The sequence below is a fragment of the Macrobrachium rosenbergii genome, chromosome 58 (assembly GCF_040412425.1).
Source record: "Macrobrachium rosenbergii isolate ZJJX-2024 chromosome 58, ASM4041242v1, whole genome shotgun sequence".
Lineage (NCBI taxonomy): Eukaryota > Metazoa > Arthropoda > Malacostraca > Decapoda > Palaemonidae > Macrobrachium > Macrobrachium rosenbergii.
Window position 1 is genome coordinate 14810389 of NC_089798.1, and position 8909 is coordinate 14819297.

At 37.5% G+C, this 8909-nt stretch overlaps 1 protein-coding gene across 1 annotated transcript in view; it reads right to left on the minus strand.

Annotated features, from left to right (window-relative positions):
- LOC136837233 (protein snakeskin-like) overlaps positions 1-6677 on the minus strand; it is a 42776-nt gene extending 36099 nt beyond the window's left edge. Inside the window, 1 exon segment of the mRNA XM_067101972.1 lies at positions 6530-6677. The gene's annotated coding sequence lies outside the window, so the exon portion shown is untranslated.
- Between the last annotated feature and the right edge of the window lie 2232 nt (positions 6678-8909).

Genomic DNA, 8909 nt, shown 5'->3' on the forward strand with positions numbered 1-8909 from the left:
ACCTTGTAGAAGAGATGGCTTCAGCACTGGTAATGGCGGTGGAGGAAGGGCTAAGGGCTTCACTGGTAAGAATAATAAAGGTCCCTACAAGGCTGGACCGTGTGGTAGGGCATGGCTATCTGAATGAGGCGGGAATGGAAGGGGAGATGTGTCTTGCTCGCTTCCAGCAATGTCTCTCTCGCTTGTTCCTTTGGTGAGGTCCTTATATGACTTCGGTCAGGGGTCAGGCGGTTACCCACAGGTAGATGGGGTTGGTGTCATTTCCCTATGCGCGGGCATCATTTATGACTCAAGGTCCAGGTATTCATTCTCTTAATCCGCATCGCCAGCTCTATTCTGGCCCCGGCCAGGCTTAGTCTCTTCACAACCTTGTGTCTGAAAACAAAGTTTCCCACAGCGTCACATGTTCAAGAAGAGGAAGTTGAAAGGGATATACAGAATGCGATTAACAGATTAAGGGAGGGGCCAATATACCTTTCGCCCTTCTTTGTCAGGCATTGCCAAAATGCGTTGTTGTATTTTCCAGCTTAAATTAAGCATTTGATGGCTGGGATGCTTTGGAAGATATATAACAATATATATATATATATATATATATATATATATATATATATATATATATATATATATATATATATATATATATATATATATATATATATATATATATATATATATATATATATATTATATCTTCAAAGCATCCAATTAAATTAGAATTGCCTAGTGTTCACATTAGGCAAGCATTTTGCACAATGTTTACAATAGGCAAATTGCTTGAATAATGTTCACTTTAAGCAAGATTTTCAGATTAGGCAATGGTATTTTGCCTGATGTAAACAGACTGAAGAACCACGGTTGCTGAAGTGTTAATTCAAAGAGTGTTGTTCGAAGCTTTGGGTTTCTATCATTAAGAGTCGGTGTGGACAGGGTAAGCGAGGCAGAAGCAGAGGCACAGGCACAGACAGAAGCAGCAGTTCCAGCTTTCCAAAAGATCAGTGCTTTGGCTGATCAAGGGCAATCTAATGCAGCAGCAGCACGGAGACAAGACGAGGCAAACACCTGCTTGGGCCATTGTCCATTGGTTGGTGTGCAGAGTCCCGGATGTGGATCGTGGTCCAACAGATCCCAGATATACGTTTGTGGTCGTCCTTAAGGAAGAAGATGGGCTATATACTGGATGTTGCCGGGAGGGAATTCTAGGACCAAAATTTACAGCTGCTGACCTAAGTGCAATCGAACAGCTCCCGATAAAAGCAGATGAGGTTCCTGAAGTCTGCCTATCAATTAGAACAGCAACAGCAAGGGCCACTGGTGGACAAGGATACACTACGTGTCAATGTACATGTCAATGTATATCAGAACGATGCAGCTGCGTAAGAAAAAGACTTAAATGCAACTCGAGCTGTCACCCTGGCAGAGCATGCAAACATTAAATTTGTGACTGGACTCGACTCGAACTTTTATTGATCTTTTATTGATTTTGTTTGTTTATTGTAATAAACTGTAATTCCTAAAACTGTCTCTAAATCGACCTTAATATGTAATATATGTTGACATAATCTTTAACAATGTGCACAATGTGAACATCAGGCAATGTTTAAGCAGTCTTACTCACATCAGGCAAAATTGAGCTGCATAATGTGAACATCAGGCATTTTTTTGCCTAATGTCGACACTTTGTAAACATTGTGCAAATTGCTTACCTAATGTGAACATTAGGCAATTTTCTGCCTAATGTTCACATTAGGCAATTATCCATTATTAAGCGTAACATATATATATATATATATATATATATATATATATATATATATATATATATATATATGTTGTGTGCGTATGTGCGTATTTATATTCATTTGTGCATGCATGACGTCAAGTTTTGCTGAAGATGAGTACGGAGACTGGTCTTTCAGTACTCCCTGGAGTACTCGTAAAGGAGTAATCAGACAAAAAATACCTCGATGACGACCCTTCATTCCAATTAAAGATTTCAGGTGGGCCACGGACATTTAACTAGATTATAATACAAAATAAATTAACTATATAAAAAATAAGAGAATGAAATAAAAACAAAAGAAATAAAAATCTGAAATTTCAGTGTAAAGACAAAACTGTGATTCATGTTGTTGACTCATTGCGTGCCTTCATTGCTAAGATCCAGAACTGGGTTAGGAAAATTAATGCCGGTAATTTTGCAATGTTTGAGAATTTTTGTGAAGTTGTTGAAGGTGAAAGAGAACTAGATCCTTGTCTCTAAAATGAAATTATCACCCACCTTCAAAATTTGGGTCGAGAATTTTCCAGATACTTCCCTGATCTTGAATCCATAGATCTGTCATTTATTGCAGATCCATTTAATATCGAGCCAGATTCTGTGCCAGACCCTGACCAAGATGAACACTTGGAAATGAAATTTGATTCTGGTGTAAAGTGTTTGCAAAAAGAGCTCACTGTACAGGAATTCTGGGCTCAAGTAAGTGCATCATACCCTAGAATTGGTAAGCGTGCACTAAAAACACTTCTACCTTTCTCCTCCACTTACTTCTGTGAATCAGGCTTCTCTACCTTACTTCAAATCAAAACGAAAGCAAGAAACCGCTTGGATGTGGAGGATGACATGCGATGTGCCTTGTCCACAGTTCTCCCCCGATTTGAAAAGCTTGTAGACATGAAACAATACATCCATCTCATTAGCTCCCTTAACTGAGTTAATGGTCACCATGAGCAGTAGAGAAGTTGCGTCTTTTGTTTATCTTTTGGCCATGTTTCAAGCCGTAAGGTTCAGTACATGAATTTTATTTACAATAATCAAAGTTCAGTCATTCATTTCTGGATTATTAAATTTAACTTTCATGAAAATTTCTTAGATACATTTACCATATAATACATTTATGAAAATTCTGTTTGAACATGTTAAGAAAATGTAATAAAGTTCCTTAAGTACCTGGTATCGTATGCTTTATTATGAACATAATTTATATGCTAAATCTGAAGGGCAGTAGGCCATGAATATTTGGAAATGCCTAAAGTGGGCCGTGGACTTAAAAAGTTTGAAGACCACTGGCTTAAGAAAAGCAAGCAACTGTGGATGTCGTAGGCGCACGAACGAATCAGCTGTCACTCTCCCCGACCCTTCTCCTGTCGAAAGACCTTCTCGGCAGAATTTATATACTCTCACTACTCTAATCTAATCTAAAACACTTCAAAATGATGAAATTCTTGTCCTAACTGTCACAATTGATCACGTTAACTTGATTCATTTACACCGATTGATAAGTTTGCTAAGAAGAGTATAGAAACAATAAAGTGAAAAATGAAAAATATAAATCTTTATTAAGAATAACCTGTTATTTCTGAAACCAAATCATATGAATTCATTCAAACGGAAGTTTTCCAGGGACTACGAGCATATGAGCAAACACTGACAATGAAGGCCCTTCACAAGTACAGTGAGAAATTGGTCAATTAGCTAGATTACCTTAAGGGGTAGACTTAGGTCATTAACTCCGCACAAAGGAATATTCTAAATACGTTATTCCCAAGAAGCGAATTTGTTGACCCACATCCACCCATGTTCAAGCGATCCTCACGGAAGGTTACAAAGGCCATCAGAAGTCACAAGATTCACCTGGGTGATTCATGCGACTTACATCAACTCATTTTTCTTTAAAGTGCCTGATGTAGATTAGATAGAATATAGAATTTAGGCCAAAGGCCAAGCACGGGGACCTATGAGGTCATTCAGCGCTGAAACGGAAATTGACAGTAAAAGGGTTTAAAAGGCGTAACAGGAGGAAAGCCTCGCGGTTTTGCTATGACTCAATTGTTAGGAGAGGGTGGAAAGTAAGATGGAAGAAGAAGAATACGAACGCAGTTACAATAAAAAGACTGAAAGGGGTGCAGCTTGGGGCCGAAGGGACGCTGCAAAGTCAAGAACCCTAAGTAGTGCTTACAGAGCACCGCGTGAAGTGCACTGACGGCACTATCCCCCCTACGGGAAGTACCTGATGCAGATAAGATTTAAAAATGGTGAATAACATCCGGGCGAATCTACATTCCTGAATTACAATCCACCCTTTGTTCGGGACGGTTATCGGATTCAGTCTCAACGACGCTCTTACGCAAACTCAGCCAGACTTTAAGACCCTTTCGCAACAAAGGTCCCGCTCCTCCCCGGCCAGGCTCTGATTATCTGGCTCTCGCCTCCTGCTCATGATGCCCCTCATTCATAAATGGCGGTTTGAGATAGCCTATGAAGACTGCTGCAATGGACCAAGAAATATCAACGTACAGTTTACCATAAGATTGATGCACAGGCTTTTCAAAAGAAAAGAACCGATATCTGTCCAGTCGGGCTTTATAACAAAAATGAACATCCAGTTACAAGGAAATTGGGCACGCACACACACGTGCGAGCACACACTCACATATATACGTATATATATAATACACACACACACACACACACATATATATATATATATATACATATATATATATATATATATATATATATATATATATATATATATATATATATATATATATATATATATATATATATGTGTATGTGTGTGTGTATAATAAATATATATATATATATATATATATATATATATATATATATATATATATATATATATATATATATATATATATATATATATATCAGCTATATAAGAACAGGTTCCTGTTTAAGATCACGCCCACTCCAGTTTGTAAGGAATTTATCTAGTTATCAAGTAAATGTCAAGGAGACATCCAAGCCAGTAGCCTGCAGGATTTCAGGAGAACTTTTATTGCCAAAGGAATACTGAGAAATAGGTCATACTAGTTATGAGAAAATGAATACGTAAGGATTTCTGTAGAAAGGTGTAATAAACTTAGACAAAAATGTAGAGAACAATTTCAAGGACAAGCTGTTATCAGTTTTTATTGGGCCCAAGCGTGAACTTGGGCAATTTAGCGGCCTGCTTAACATATGTAAGAAAAGTAGAAGCTTACACCAAGCTCCATATCGCCATCAAATTCCCAGAGAAGATTCAGAGAACGAATCAACTTTCATTTCACTGACTGAATCATTATAAACGTGGAAATAACAAAAGACTTAAATGTTGTATCCGTTTTTCAAAATATATATGTAGATGAAAGCCAACATACATTGTCAGGTAACATGGCACACCAAATCTGAGTGATCTTACTAGTTTGCCGGGAAAAGATGTTTAATTTGTTGCAGCATTCTTCCAGATGATAGAACTGTAACTAAAACCTTTCTTCATTGATGGACGGCACCAAAAATTACCCAAGCTTACATCCTAGTGGATAAATACAGTGACTGCTAAAAAGTGCAAACCGTCTCGCATTGCTCTAGCTGAGTCTAGCAGCTTCCATTAAGAGTGGACAGTAACAAAGCGGTTTACCAAAAGACGTTCTGATACAGAATTAGAATTAGAATATAAGATTTAGGCCAAAGGCCACGCACTGGGACCTATGAGGTCATTCAGCGCTCAAAATGAAATCGAGAGTAAAAAGGTTTGAAAGCTGTAATAGGATGAGAACCTGGCAGTTGCACTATGAAACCATTATTAGGAGAGGGTGGAAAGTAACAAGAAAGATAATACGAACGGAGGTACAGTAAGAGGAATCAAAGGGGTTGTAGCTAGGGGCCGAAGAGACGCTGCAAAGATCCTAAAGTAATGCCTACAGTGTACCGCGTGAGGTGCACTGATGGCACTTCCCCCTAAGGGACCCCTTGTTCTGATGCAGAAAATAAATCAATAAAAAAAAATGATCTGCTTCCTAACAGCCTAAACATTCCGTCATTTTAGTGGATGAATCAGATACTAAGGAAGACGGATTAAGATCATGCTAGAGATGTTTTTTCATAAGAGTTCTAAACTATATCCCCTTGTCCTTGCTTTCTTGGTCCTAACAATGATGTCTTATATTCTCGTTCAGTCCTTTACGTTCCAGGGTAATCATTCATGTCCATATTCACATGTCACTGCCAGTCAGTGCCTCCACTGTCATTCAGTTTTTCAGAAACTGAATTTTTCCTCAGTACAGTAATTTTCTAATATTGTGTACAGTGCTAATTTTCATTTATGTCAAGAGTATTAACATTTGTACTACCCCATTACTCTTAAAAGAGATTTCCAGCGGTAAATATGATTATTACAACAGGTCTGATAGCACTTCCGTCTTCTGTTACAGCCTACCTGTAGGAGATTCAGCGACTTTTGGAACGTTGGTTCGAATTAAGTGAGATCCATTTCGAATCAGTCACGTCTGATGACGACATAGAATGTAACACGATTGGGAAAGAATCGATAACTTACTGCTTTGCTGATATTTTATAAGACATTCAAGTAAAAGGATAGATGTGAATGTTATGCGCTCACAAAAATCACGGTAGATTCCAGCTCAATCTTCAGTGAAGGGCTTACGTGCTTGCAAAAACAATAACGGAAAAGAGCTGAATAGCATATCCCATCACACAACAACGAAAATGTTCCAAACTCACAGTTGCTTGTCAGGGTGCTTCAAGATGATGGACTCTTCTTCCTGATGCAGGTGGAAGCTTAAGAGAAAGTGAGAGATAGAGAGAGAGAGAGAGATTGTTAACGCGAAGCCAACGCTTCTTATAAAGTATCCCGGATAAGATAAACCTCTTGGACTGAAGAGCATATTAGTCAGATGCCTTTCTTATCAATGACCGTCATCTCTTGGGCAGGAGAGTGTGCTCTCAAGATATCGTCGTTGAAAACTTTTCATTAATTTTAATAACCAACTCAAATTTATCTTATAATACTATAATCCGCCATAAGACCCTCGTTGAATTCTTTTGTAGCTTCTTAAGCTCATGAAAAGAGATATCGCGAAAATCAGACTATAGTTGTAACAAGTGAGCTGCTTCTCTTATCGCGCCTTATCTTTCTACAAGCCATTGTTTTCTGTTTTTTTTTTTTTTTTTTTTTTTTTACGAGGAGAGATAAGCTGCCGATCACAAGACCCAACAAAAGACTGGATCGTGGGTGTGAGGAGCATATTTCACTACAGTAATGGATAAAAACTCATGATTTCACCCGACATTTTCAATATTTGGTTATCTATCTGAAATAGTGCCGATTCTTTGTACGAGGAGTCAAGAAAAAGTTGCAAGAAAAAGACAGTCAAGATAAAATGTCTGTAAAGAAAGAGAAAAAGACAACGTAATGATAAAGAGAGTAGAAGGAAATAACTAAGAAAATAGAAGTAGAAATTCGGATAACATACATATCAAGCTGATGATGGAGCGAAGTTGGTAATCGGGAGAACACAGCTGAAAAGAGATAGTAAAAAAAGAAATGGATAGTAGAAAACTGGAAATTAGGTAAAAAAAAATTAAGAAAATAATTAGGAGAAATCACTAGTGGATATTGAGAGACGCTGCGGAAAGGAAAATCAAAGTCATGGAATGAGACATGGTAGGGGAAAACTATTTTAAAAGACAGGCAACGAATGAGCAAAGTGGAAACAAACAGCAAGATAAAAATCGGAGGGTAGAGTGAGGAGAGCAGTAAGAAAAAAAAAAAAAAAAAAGTTAAGTATATCGTAGTTTGACCAGACCACTGAGCTGATTAACAGCTCTGAATTTCTATCACCAGAAATAAATTCCTCTTATTCTTCACTGGCCGGTCGGAGATTCGAACTCGCGGCCGGCAGAGTGTTAGCTGAGAACGGAACCCCACTCACCCAACGAAGAACAGCAGTAAGGAGAAAATAGCAGAGGCACGGAAGGCGAATTCAAACTTCAAACCAAAAGAGACAGACTGGCAAATGGAGACGCCGAGACATGTGGACTAATGAATCGGGGTCAAAGAATAACTTACAAAGAACAGTAGACGACGAGATGCAAGAAGAGAATCATCAAATATTTGAAAGAACCAAAGATATAGTATAAACAAGTACTGTGCGATAAACAATAACGGAAGATTAAAATGTCAAAGAAATCCGGGAAAAGAAAATGGAACGGTGAAATGGAGAAGGGTAAGAACCGAAAGCTCTGATAAAGTATTCATAGTAGACAACGGGCATGAAGATGAATTAAGACTTCGGCAACCCAATTTTCCACGAATTCTCCAACGTCACCATTTTTACACGACTTGGTAGAAACGTTAAAGAAAACAATCCATTAAGACCCAAAATGACTGTACAGTATGTTCTGTTCTGTCTCGTATCACCTTTCGGAATTTCTTTGAACTTGCCAGCTGGGAACTACTCACGCACCCATTTTATCCATTCATTCCTACAGGAAAATTAAACCGAATCACTGAAATTACCTATTGAATCGATTAGAATATCTTAAAATTGAATTAACCGGTTTGGATTTACCACTGAGTCATTCAAACTTTTGAATTCATTAAATTGTGAATTTGTGATTGGAAGTTAATTTTTTTTTTTTTAAATTCTATGAACAGCCGTTTTCTATGGCAATGGGAAGCCCTTATAATCAGTTTTCTCAAATGTATGTACCGAGTATCTTTTTTTTCTTTTTTTTGACAAATTTCATTCCTAACATTATTCAGACTTTTATCATGATTTTGGTATGTAGATAATATTCTAGCTCATATAACTAAAGACGCAGATGTAAATGACTTCATGGAAAAAACTGAACGAACAAGTCAGGTCTATTGCTGTCAGACGTGAACATGTTCAGTGTAAATTTATTATTAATAGGAAAGGAAAAAACAATTCAACTTATGTACATTATTTTTCAGGACATCACAATAACAAAAATTTCTGTATCCTCCTTCAATTTTCTATGGCCATTACGTGTTGTCAGTCCTTAATGCCAGAATAACAAACTACAGAACATTAGAAAATCTATCAAAACGGTATTGAAAATATATTTCCTCTTATAA